The following is a 12,814-nucleotide window of genomic DNA, read 5'->3' on the forward strand; positions in this document are numbered from 1 at the left end:
GGCGGCGCTGCTCACGTTGAGCAGAAGCAGGCGCCCGGCGCCGGGCACCTTTGCCCACCTGCGCAGTAAGCCTGCACCAGGGCGGGGGAAGTCCCGGAGACGTTTGCGCAGGCGCCCTCGGTAAGACACGCGGGACTCGGCGCGCCCGCGGAGCGCTGCATCACCTTTCCTTCTTGATGGGTGCTGTGCTTACAGGGACGAAGGCCGGCAGGTGGAATGCTGTTCCCCATCCCTAAACCAGCCACAGGGCCACATGGAGGATCCTAGCTCGCTCTCCAGGTCCAGCTCAGTGGCTGCTTCCAAAGACTCCCTGGAGCATCTCCTTGGCTCTCCTTTAGCCAGCAGGATGCCTGCCCTTCTCCCGTGGGGCTGAGGTGGATCTTACCCTTCTGTTAGGCTGTGCTTATAGACCCTGTCCTCTTGGACCAGCCCCCAGGGAGGACTTACCTGCGGTGCTGCCCTTTGCTGTCTAAGCATAAGTATTGGACTAGTTTCCAGAACGAAGTACAAACCATTCTTCCAGAACCTTTCTTGAATATTCCTCTTTCTCTAGGACTGCGGTTCGGACTGGGGGGCAGCAGCAGATGGGGACATATTGGAAACGCAAATTAGCGGGCCCCGCCGTAAACTTACTGAATCAGTCTCTGAAGGTGGGGTCTAGTCATCCTTTGTTTGCTTTTAAGATTTTATTTATTTCAGAGGAGAGCGCGATCGAGCACGAGCAGCGTGAGGGGCAGAAGAACAGACCCTAATAATCCGTTTTAATACTACCTGCAGGAAAAATGTGAGAACCACTGCTCTAGAAGGTAAGCACAGTACTGGTTTCTGGACTAGAAACAACACACCTGTTGTTGGACAGATTGAAGACACACCCAATATAATCTTGGTGGTTTCTGTGGCCCAGAGAAGTGTCTAAAGGGGTTGGGTGCGGGCTGCAGGCCTGTGCAGAATGTGGGCTTGGACACTGAGCAGGCCATGGCTCCGGAGTACAGTTTACATTCTGAAGGCTCTTCCCTACAGAACCAAATGGCATAAAAAGAGTTTTAATCTTTTATTTGTTTATTTTTTAACATTTTGTTTATTTGAGAGAGGAAGAGAGGGGTCGTGATCTCAGGGTCCTGGGATCGAGTCCCGCGTCGGGCTCTCTGCTCGGCGGGGAGCCTCCTTCCCTCTCTCTCTCTCTCTCTGCCTGCCTCTCCGACTACTTGTGATTTCTCTCTGTCAAATAAATAAATAAAATCTTGAGAGAGGAAGAGAGGATGAGAGGGGGAAGGTCAGAGGGAGAAGCAGACTCCCCTCTGAGCATGGAGCCTGATGTGGGCCTGGATCCCTGGGACTATAGGATCATGACCCCAGTGGAAGGCAGTTGCTCAACCAGTGGAGCCACCCAGATGCCGCAGAGTTTTAATCTCTTAACACTTCTAATCTTTAGTTTTTCACCTCTCATTCCTGAAACCACACTTCTCAAATTATTTTTGAGAATAATATGTCCCAAGTTATTTCTGACCTCAGGGCCTTTGCATAAATTGCTCCCCTTATGGGGAATACCTTCTCCCCCTGCCAGCCTCTTTTTTTTTCCTCTTCCCCTCATTTTTCCTTGAATTGCTCCTATTAATTCCCCCATGTCTGAATATAAGGTAGGGATATTCTCCTTAAATATCCTACCTTAGGGGGCCTTTTCTAACACCTCTTTTCATCCCCATCCAAATAGTCTCTGTTATTCTATCTCAACATACCCTCTCCTTTTCCTTCATTTTACATTGTCTCAAGTTAAAATTACAGATTTGGGTGTTAATTTTTCTAATGACCCTTTCCCCGCTGTATCCTAAGACTTACGAAGGGCATGTCTGTCTCTTTACTCTTGTACCCCAGCAGCACCTACTGTAATAACTGGCACATAGTAGGTTCTCAACAAGAAGTAGTTGAGTGAATGTAGTCACCTCAACCCTTCTGTCAAAACCAGGACACTTGTTCACTCTGTGTGATGACCGTGTGGACAGCAGAAGGAGAGGGCCTGGCCTCACTCACCCCTTAGCTGGTGCTATGCCAAGGCAGGGTGTAGCATCTAATGGAGAGGACTACGGCCATTGGCACATAAAACTGGTGTGAAACAGCCTTCACTTTTTTCCCCAAATATACTAGAAGGAGGGTGACTTTTTTTAGAAAAGTGTAAAACTACTACTTGAGATATCTGGGTCTCTATTTATGCCCTGCTCCTTCCTCTTTCTCTCTCTGTCTCTACACCATGCTTGTACACACACACACACACAGACACACACACACACACACACACATTCATTCACCATGATAACTGATAGACAACTGATATTTTCCCCAGTACTATTTCAATAGGATGTTGGCTCTGTTTTAATTCTTGGCTAAGAAGATTACCAGACCATGTGACATGGACCAAAAAATCATTTATTTACTCATTTACCATTTATTCAATAACTATTTTTTTTTAAGATTTTATTTATTTATTTGACAGACAGAGATCACAAGTAGGCAGAGGGGCAGACAGAGAGAGAGGGGGGAAAGCAGGCTCCCTGCTGAGCAGAGAGCCCGATGTGGGGCTCGATCCCAGGACCCTGGGATCATGACCTGAGCCGAAGGCAGAGGCTTTAACCCACTGAGCCACCCAGGTGCCCCCAATAACTATTTTTTTTTAAAGATTTTATTTATTCATTTGACAGACAGAGATCACAAGTAGGCAGAGGGGCAGACAGAGAGAGAGGGGGGAAAGCAGGCTCCCTGCTGAGCAGAGAGCCCGATGTGGGGCTCGATCCCAGGACCCTGGGATCATGACCTGAGCCGAAGGCAGAGGCTTTAACCCACTGAGCCACCCAGGTGCCCCCAATAACTATTTTTTTTTAAAGATTTTATTTATTCATTTGACAGACAGAGATCACAACTAGGCAGAGAAGCAGGCAGAGAGAGAGGAGGAAGCAGGCTTCCCGCTGAGCAGAGAGCCTGACATGGGGCTCGATCCCAAGAACCCGGGATCATGACCGGAGCCAAACGCAGAGGCCTTAACCCACTGAGCCACCCAGGTGCCCCCCAATAACTATTTTTTAAGCATGAAATCTTTCCATTTGCAAGACACAGATGGAGCTAGAGAGTATAATGGTTAGTGAAATAAGTCAGAGAAAGACAAATACAATCTGATTTCACTCATATGTGGAATTTAAGAAACATAACAAGCACAGATTAAAATAAGAGAAATCAGAAAGTAGATGCTTAATTATAGAGAACTGATGGTTACTAGAGGGGAGGTGATGGGGATTCAGGAATCCACTTGTCATGATGAGCCCTGGGTGAGGTATGGAATTGTTGAATCACTGTATTGTGCACCCAAAACTAATACAACACTGTATGTTAACTAACTGGAATTAAAATAAAAGTCACTTAAAAATGATTTTAAGATAACTTTTAAAATTAGTTAATTAATTTTCAACATTCATGTGTAATTAACATACAGTGTTACATTGGTTTCAGGTGTACTGTGTCAGGATTCAACAATTCTGCACATTACTCAGCCCTCCCCAAGATGATTGTACTCTTAATCCCCTTCACCTGTTTTATCCATCTCCTCATCTACCTCCCCTCTGGCAACCACTGCTTTGTTCTCTATAATCAGGAGTCTGTTTTTCTGTTTGTCTCTTTTTGCCTTGTTCATTTGTTTTCTTTCAATAACTGTTGAGTGCTTTCTGGATAGCATGGTGCCAGGCACTCGCTTTGTTTTAGGCATTGAGGCAGACGATGCTGGTTACCTTCCAGTGCTCACTTTGTCCTTCTTTACTAGTCAACACTGACCTTGCTTAGGTGGCAGTGTGTTCAGTCTAAGAAGAAGAAGAAGAATTCTAGCCTAACTACAGCTTGTCGTGTGGCACAGTTCCATCCAATAAGACAAATGTGGAAGATGGTCAGAACTGTCTGAGAAGGTTTTGCTTTCCTGCCCTCTGCGCGGGTCCTTCTTCCTGCGTGTGTCAGGGCAGGAATGCTGGAGTCAAGGCCGCCATGCTTCAACTATGATTTCCCTAAGGCAAAGAGCCAACAACCACCAGCAGCCACCCTCTTCCAGACTACTTAGGGCATGAGAAAAAAATCAGCCACAGTTTTGCTGATGCCACAGTTTAACCAGGTTTCCCATTACTCAAGAATGATCAAAATCCCTGGTTTGAGGATATAAACATGAACAAAACAATTTGTAGTGTTAAGGAGCTCCTAAAGGAGAGACATTGGAAACCAACACAGGAAACCCCAGAGGACAACATGCTCCACGAGGGCCCACTGGTTGCAGGTGGGAGAAGTGAATGAGCACTAATAGGTAAGAGGAGAGCCCAAGGAAGGCTTCACATAAGAGGAAAGTCTTGTGTTGTGTGTTTAAAGAAAAAGAAGTGTTAGGATGTTCCAGCATTGGCTGGCTGCACCGTGCAGAACCAGCCCACTAGCTCCAACTCCTGGTTCTGCTGCTCACTCGGTAGCCTCGTTGCATGTGAACTGCAGACAGGCACGCAAATTTATCTTTTTGATTTCGTTCCCGGTGCCTGGCATTTAGGAGAGGCTCAAAATACACTTGCTGAATTGAGACCTCTCTGAAGTCCCATAGAACCAGGCACCTTCTACCATATTTTATTTCATGGTTATGCTAATAATTTATAGCCATTTACCCCCTCTAGAAAGCATATGGCACAAGGGGGCCTCCATTGGTATCTGAGGTAGCTCGAATGCCTAGAACCGTGCCTAGCACACAGTAGGTACTCAATAAATTCTTGTTGCATGAATGAGCACCAAGTTTTCTCATCTATAAAATGTAGATAATTATAGCTATCAAAAAGGATTGAGTGGATAAGAGAAAAATGCATTTCAAATGTCTTGCCCTGAACTTCTCACATGGGTAGCTGTAACGATGCTTTTGTCTTCTGTAAAACTTGGAGACCCATTCCTAACATAGCCACAAGCAGCAACACCTGAGGTCAGCAGCCTAGTCTGTTCTTAGAACTGAGACTGGTTTGAGCATTTCTCGGGGCCAGTGTGGCAGTTCCAGCAGGGAAGTGTTCGCCTGAAGTACTGGAAAGTCTGTCAGAAGAGAACTGGTCCCGGGAAAGAATTTCTCTTGGGGGGTGGAAAGTCAGTATTCACGAACTTGATTCAAAAATCAGTGAGCCCTGATGCTCAACTCAGACTGTCTTTAGGCCCAATACCTATAGATTCTGCTTGAGGTTCAGGAAGGGTGACCCACAAAATAAGAGGGCTGTTTTGTTAAAATATCCCAGACTACGTGAGCCCTGGGTTCTGCTGCCTTATTAGCAAACTGCAGCAATTGCTGTCTGGACAGGAGAAGTGGGAGGATGTGACACCATGGGTGCCTTGGCCTTCTGGGGCTGATCTGGCAGCAAGTGGCAGAGCAGTTGAAGTAAATATGTAAATGATAGCAGAACAGAATCTTGTTCCAAGCACATGTGATGCCAGGAATAGCTAGGAAGAAATGAAGTCACTGGAGTCTCTACAGAGAAGGTGGGGGCAAGGAAACATTGTATTGTGACCCTGTATTTCCCAAGAGATTGGTTATGGTCTCAAGAAATGTTAAACAGGTGACAATAGAGATTATGCCTTCTAGTTACCTAATTACATACAATTCTCTCCACACTCTGGTTTGTTGCTTAAGAGAAAAAAAAAAATCTGTTCTTAAAAATTCTAGAATAAACAGTTTTTTAAGAGTTATTTATTTATTTATTTGACAGAGATCACAAGTAGGGAGAGAGAGAGGAAGGGAAACAGGCTCCCTGCCGAGCAGTGAGCCCAATGCAGGGCTCGATCCCGGGACCATGACCTGAGCCAAAGGCAGAGGCCTTAGCCCACTGAGCCACCCAGGCGCTCCTAGAATAAACATTTTAAACATAAAAGTCTCTGGGTGCCTTGGGTGGCCCAGTCGGTTAGACATCCAACTCTTGGTTTTGGCTCAGGTCATGATCTCAGGATCTTGAGATGAAGCCCGGTGTAGGGCTCCTTGCTGAATGTGGAATCTGCTTAAAACTCTGGCTCCCTTTCTCTCTGCCCCTCCCCTCTGTGCTCCCTCTCTCACTCGTTCTTTTAAATAAATAAATATATCTTCTAAAAATAAAAACAAATGGTCCTACTTTATTATTTCCCCAAATCACCCTGGAAGCCTTGGAACTCCTCTGCTATTTTATGCTCAAAGGCTTATGCCAACAACCACCAAAACCTTGGCTTCCTTCATCACACTGCACAGGTCTGCTTTGGCCTCCAAAGCCAGGAAAAAGTCCTTAGATTTGTGCTCATTTGGGTTTGTTGTTGTGTATACAGAGCCATAGGAACATTGCCTCTGTCCATGCAGGTTGTGCTCCCCACGACCCTAACCCCTGCCATAACCCAGGCTGTGGTGTGGATCATGAGCCCTGAGGTTGTACCGCATCAGAGTCTTGGGTCCCAGAGTATAGTCTGCGACTTCTGTGGTTTTCGTGTTTTGGATAAAGCTTCAAAGTCAAAGACATTGGGTGATAAGGGCTCCCAAATTTTAAAGTGATTTGAGACAACCCTGTAAGCTTCCTAAAAGATGCAGGAAAATGGTGACCACCTCTTAATTCCCTCCTGGCTATATAAGATGGGCCAACTGAAAATCCTGTGCGAAGGCCCCAGGGTGCCTGCTACAAGAGGATTGTGCTGTCGCATTCACTGGGTCCACGCTTCCTCAGCTATAGGAACTCTGGGTCTGCCTCCCCAGGTACTGGGGTAAAATGTGGGAAGGGAGTCCTTGGAGTATCCCCAGGAGTTTGGGGGTGAAGTGTAAAGATAAGAGGCTAACCAAAGCAGCCCACAATGGCAAAGCAAAGAGGGAAGGAATAGGGGACCAGGTTGCACTCATGGCCTTTGGAGCGACAAGGATGCAAGACTTTCCCATGCAACAAGGAGATGCTGCAGAAGCAAGCCAGGCTGAACCGTGCTGGAGGGCTCTGCTCACCAGGGTCCCCAGGAGGGCAAGGGGCTCCAGCTTGCCATGTGGGGTATACCACCAGCTGCAGAAGGGGAGAGGGGCGGGTTCCACAGGGAACCCCCGCCAAGGAAAAGGACTGCTATATGCACCCTGATCCCGATGCCCCTATCCTGCCCCAAACTGCACGAGGCAGGTATAGAAGGAAGCTGGTCTTGGAGCCCAACCTAGGAAAAGGAGGGAAGCTCTGAGGCAGATGTGAGATGGAAGCTGTGAAAACTTGGTTAGATTTTTTAATACTTGAGAGTACTTGGGAAAGGAACTAGAAAGCCATGGGATCTGCAGGAATTTCATTAAGGATCACATTTAAGCCCTTTCCTGAACTCTTACCTATCTTACTGAACTCAGTCTATTTAAAATACTGGTTGCAAATATTTAACAATTCCCTTTATTGGCTAGTCCAAACTTAATGCCTTGCATCTTCATTCGTAGTAGATTTTACTTTGCAGAGAAAAAGAGGACTTGGTGGTAGGGGCAGCAGTGGGCTTTCTAACTGGTCAGAACTCTGCCTGGACTCACACATTCACCTCTTCCTGCTGAAGGCATCCACCACATATTGCTGAGGAGCTTCACTTTGTTTTCTATTTCTTTTCTTCTTCTTTTTTTTTTTTTGAACTGCCCTTATCTACCTGAAAGCAGAGCTTCCCAAAGAATCCATTAGTTATAAATCGGTCCTGTCTCCAGGAATTTAGCAACCACAAAAGATAGACTCCTATCACTGGAGAGGAGAGTTTGGCTCAGGAATAAGCAATCACCTAAACAAATATTTTCACAAAATTGCCATTTATCTTTTCCTAAAAGTCAGTTGTTTTCTTAGGCGCCCTTCTCCCCATCCCCTTCTCTTGTTAAGATGGTATATAAACCCAAATTCTGCCTCCTTGAGTCATGTTTTTCTGTGAATTCCTGTGTATGTGAATAAAAATATTTTTTGCTAATCTATCTTTCTGGCAGTTTAATTTGCAAGCCCCCATGAAAAGAACTGGAGAGGGTAGAGGATAAGTTTTTCCTCCTTGACACTGCACTAATCTTACTGCCTTTCTCCCATAGCAGGAGAAGAGGCATTTTCCTTCTCAAAGCCAATAACTTCACCTGTGTTCAGGAACCACCCCACTCCTTACTCCCCCTGCCAATTCCTTAGGGACTTTGCCCAACTTACTATTTTTTAAGTAAACTTTTTATTCTAAAGTACTATTGGGTTTACAGAAAAGTTGAAAAGACAGTGCAGACTGTTTCTATGTATCCCTTAACCAGTGTCCCCTGCTACTGATGGCATCTTACATCACCATTAGACCTTTGCCAAAACTAAGGAACCAGCACTACTATTTACTACAGCTAAGGAACCAACATCAACCAAACTCTACAGTTTATTTGGATTTCCCTACTTTTTCTCTAATGCTCTTTTTCTTTTTTTTTTTTAAGTGTTTTTTTTTTTTTTTTTTTGACAGAAAGAGAGCACAAGCAGGGGGAGTGGCAAGCATAAGGAGAGGGAGAAACAGGCTCGAGCAGGGGAAGTCAGCCCAATATGGGACTCGATCCCAGGACTCCGGGATCATGACCTGAGCCCAAGGCAGTGGCTTAACCAACTGAGCCACCCAGGCACCCTCTAATGCTCTTTTCTGCACCAGGATCCTATCTGGATATATTACATTTATTTGTCATATCTCCTAGCATCTTCTGGCCTGTACTAGTTTCTCAGACTTTCCTTGTTTTTGATGACTTTGACAGTGTTGAAGAGTGCTAGTCAAGTATTTTGTAGACTGTCCCTCAATTGGGATTTGTATGATGTTATTTTCTTGGTTAGTCTGGGATTAATGGGTTTTGGAGAGGAGGACCACGGAGGTGAAGTACCCTTCTCATCACATCATATTAAGGGTACACATTATCGACCCATTACTGTTGATGTTAACTTGACCATCTGACTGACGTGGTGGTTGTTAGGTTTTTCCACCATAAAGTTACTCTTTCCATCTCCCCACTCCAGACACTATTTTTCAGAAGCACAGCCAACATTTGAAGTATGTGGAATGAAGCTCTACTTTGGAGACAGAAGGGTTTACATAAATTAGTTGAAATTCTTCTATGTGAGAGATAGGTCTTGTCTTCCCTGTTTATTTTTTCAGTCACTTATATCTGTATGGGTGGTGGATATTTACTTTATATTTTGTAATAATCTAGTATTATGTTATTTATTTTGTTGATCCCATTGTTCCAGCTTTGACTACTGGCAGTTCTTTCAGGTTGGTGCCTGTGTCTTTGTGGTGGTTGCTTTTGTATTTTTGTTGTTGTTGTTTAGCACTTCTTTGCTTTCTAGCCGTACAAGATACCCCTAGTTCACTTTGTGTATTTCCTGCCCTCAGCCCTTTCTCCATGGAGCCATGGTTCCTTTCATTCAGAAACCAAGATCTGGGTGCTGGGCGTGCTTGTTATCCATTTACTTCTCTCTCTCTTTCTTATTCCTTCAACTTCATCTACTCCCTCTCTACAGGTTGTTTCTCCTTAGCTGCTAAGGTAGGACCGTATTCAAGTGCTTCCCTCATTCATCCTTCCCCATCCATGTCCCCGACTAGCAAGCTCCCTAGTTCTCTTTTCATTTCCATTTAAGCTCCGGGCATGGTCACGTTTTATATGAATTTGAAAATGTAACACAAGAGATTAATAAAGTGTCAACTCTTGCACAAAATATGAAATACATGCAAATATGAAAAATGGTCAGGTACAGCACAACTTCAGAGCTGAGGAGACTTCTGAGGAAACTTCTGAGGAAACTGGGCCATCACCACAGGAGTGGGCTGAACAGACATCGCCGACACTGACGGAGCACCCAAAGTGGGCGGCTCTCCCGAGTCCAACTCCTGACAGTCTACGATGTGGGCATTTGCTGTCCTCCCTGTTTTACAGGTGAAGAAACAGATGCAGAAGTTCAGTGATTTATTCAAGTTGACACAGGTAGGAAGTGACAGACAAGGGACAAAAGCCTCAGCAGTTGGAACCCATCTTCTTCACCTCCACTCCTCCACACAAGGCACCCATTCCCCTTTGTCAGTAAGAACACCACTGTTGTTAACTTGTGTCAGAAATTTGGAGAGTGACTTTCGTGACTGGTTTCCTATTGCTGCTATGATGAATTCTCACAAATATGGTGGCTTAACACAGCAAACTTACTCTTACAGTTGGGAGGTCTGATACAGTCTGGTACAGGTGCAGGAAATCTGGAGTTCATTTTCACTGGACTAAAGTCAGGTTGTCAGCAGGACGGGTTCCTTCTAGAGGCTCTGAGGGGGGAATCTGTTTCCTTGTCTTTTTCACCTTCTAATGGCTCCCTGTATTCTTCGGTTTCCTCCATCTTCAAAGTGACACCCTAGCCTTTGTGTCTGTCACCACATTGCTGCCTTCTCTGACTCCTCCTGCATCTCTCCAACAGGAAGCTGTGATAATGTTGGGCCCACCTCGAAAATCCTGAATAGTCTTCCCATTTCAAGATCCTTAATTTTAGCACACATGCTAAATCCCTTTTGCTAGATAAGGTGTCCTTCACAGGTTCTGGGCATTTTATCATGGATAATGTCAGAGGCACTACTCAGCCCATCACAGTGACTACTGGTTGTTTTTTTGTTGTTGTTTTGTTTTGTTTTGAATTCACTGATAGAATAATATAATTCTCTTTTCCTAGCCTACAAATGTCATCTAAATATTGGTTCAATGATGTTACTAGTATGAGAACTGGAGGAAAACAACACATTCAAAACAATAACATTGGAATGCAAGTTTGATGTAATAAGGTATGGAAAAGGCTGTTAGATTAAGAAAGATAAATCTTAAGAAAACCAACATAGTGTGGGGGGAAAAAAAACAGGGGGCCTTGCTGGTGTTCTGGGAAGGAACATGCATCTGTGGTATGCCCTTAAGTTGTGGATTATTTAAGGTCCTTGTATAAATTGGACCGCCTTGTTCTTCAAAATATAGCCTGCCTTCTTTACACCCGACTCATTCCTCAAATCATTGCAGTCTGCCCCACGACTTTACAGAAATTTCTCTTGCTGAGGTCACCAATGGCCTCCAACTGACAAATCCAAATAACGTTTTTCTCTCTTTTGATTTCCCTTTGGCATTTAAAACTATTGATCAGAGGTGCCTGGGTGGCTCAGTGGTGAAGCGTCTGCGTGCAGCTCAGGTCATGATCTCAGGGTCCTGGGATCGAGCCCGGCATCAGGCTCCCTGCTCCAGGCTCCCTGCTCAGTGGGAAGCCTGCTTCTCCCTCTCCCGGTCCCCCTGCTTGTGTTCCCTCTCCTGCTGTGTCTCTGTCAAATAAATAAAATCTTTAAAAATAAAAGAAAAAGAAAACTACTGACCACTGCTCATTCTTGAAAAATTTTCCTCTCTTAGCTTTGGTATCACACTTCTGTTTTTCTGTCTACCTTTGTGGTTCAGTTTCCTCCATGGCTTTTTACCTCCTACCTATCCTTTAAATGTTGTCATTCCCTAAAGATTTTGTAAGTGCTCCTCCTAAGTCTACATTCTCTTCCTCTGATCTCATCTATGTCCAGGGCTCACTGATGACCTCTCTCTACCAGCCGTCAAGACTTCTCTTCTGATTCATGCTGCTAATGGCCACCTGGACAACTTCACTTCAACTGCCCATGGGTGGGCACAAGAAAGACATTTTGAACTACTGTGGCTGTTTCACTCAGTGTTTTTGATCATATATTTTAGCTGGGCTAATATTGATGACATTTCGTCGAGAAACTCCATTCAGCAACTCCATTAAGCCAATTTAATTTTTTATCAATTTCCTCTGCAATATATTTCCATTTTGTTGTAATTATTTTCATTGGGATCCAGTTTCTTCAATATGTTTTATAATGGAGACTTAGTCAATTTTTGGTTCATTTCAAATTTTACCAATGTATCTTCTGCGACTAAGTTCTCTTGTGGCTACTATACCTATAAAATTCAAATTTCCTGGTCAAAAATTTCGATTTAAACTTTGTCAAAATTTCATTCTTCCACCAATTTTTAATGATGTGTGGTTTTAACGGATTTGAATTTAACTTAGAGTATTTCTACCAGTAATATTCATTATAAACTGAATAAAGATCAACGGTTTATATTTATTTTTTTGTTCCTCTGTGAGAAAACTGTCATCAATTTCCCTCTGATAAGAGTAAAAACAAAGTCTGTCCTTGAGGTCAAAGGTCCTGCTCAAAAACAGGATGTTCCTGGGGAGATCTGGTAGAAATACTAATTTCTCCATATGTGACTTGGCGAATTCCCTATCTAGTGATGATCTTGGTCCCAAAACCTTGGTGCTAGAGAAGTGGGCCACTTTCTATAGAGAATATTTGCACTCTTTTTGGGCCTCTGGGAAAAGCTTACATAAAAGCAGGTTAAATTACTTGTCTTCTTCCATACAGATTGAGATGCTAACTGAAGCCCTCTCGATCTTACTACCCCAAATAAGAAGAGGTTAAATCAAGGAAAAATTCTTAAGATGGAAGGAAAAAGATCTTTGTCTCCAAATCCAAAGGAAAGTTCTAAATCATCTGCTCATGGCTTTTCTCTGGGTCTTACTCTGGCTCTTCTCACTTGCTTGCAAATTGGGGAGTGATCTGTTAGGTCTCTGGCTGGTATCTTACTAACCAGTCTTGGGGTTGGCAAAATGAGCCACAAAAGGGTAAATGCAAACGATAGCACCCTGTGGGAGCTGGAGCTGCTGAGTTTGGCTCTCCCTACAAGAAAGACAGAGCTAAGTCACTGAAGGTGAATCTGTCTGCATTTGCAGAAGGCTTGCATTCCTGCGTCTAC

The 12,814-nt window shown here is 44.3% G+C and overlaps 1 long non-coding RNA gene across 3 annotated transcripts; it reads left to right on the top strand.

Moving 5' to 3' along the window:
• The first annotated feature begins 111 nt into the window (after window positions 1-111).
• LOC122914952 lies at window positions 112-12,123 on the top strand. 3 transcript variants are annotated; one of them, XR_006385977.1, is made up of 3 exons: window positions 112-806; window positions 10,683-10,791; window positions 11,557-12,123. It is a non-coding gene; the product is annotated as an uncharacterized LOC122914952 (long non-coding RNA). The 3 variants fall into 3 exon arrangements; XR_006385979.1 differs by lacking the exon at window positions 11,557-12,123 and adding an exon at window positions 11,139-11,162; XR_006385978.1 differs by lacking the exon at window positions 10,683-10,791.
• The last annotated feature ends 691 nt before the right edge of the window (window positions 12,124-12,814 follow it).

The sequence above is a fragment of the Neovison vison genome, chromosome 8 (assembly GCF_020171115.1).
Source record: "Neovison vison isolate M4711 chromosome 8, ASM_NN_V1, whole genome shotgun sequence".
NCBI lineage: Eukaryota > Metazoa > Chordata > Mammalia > Carnivora > Mustelidae > Neogale > Neogale vison.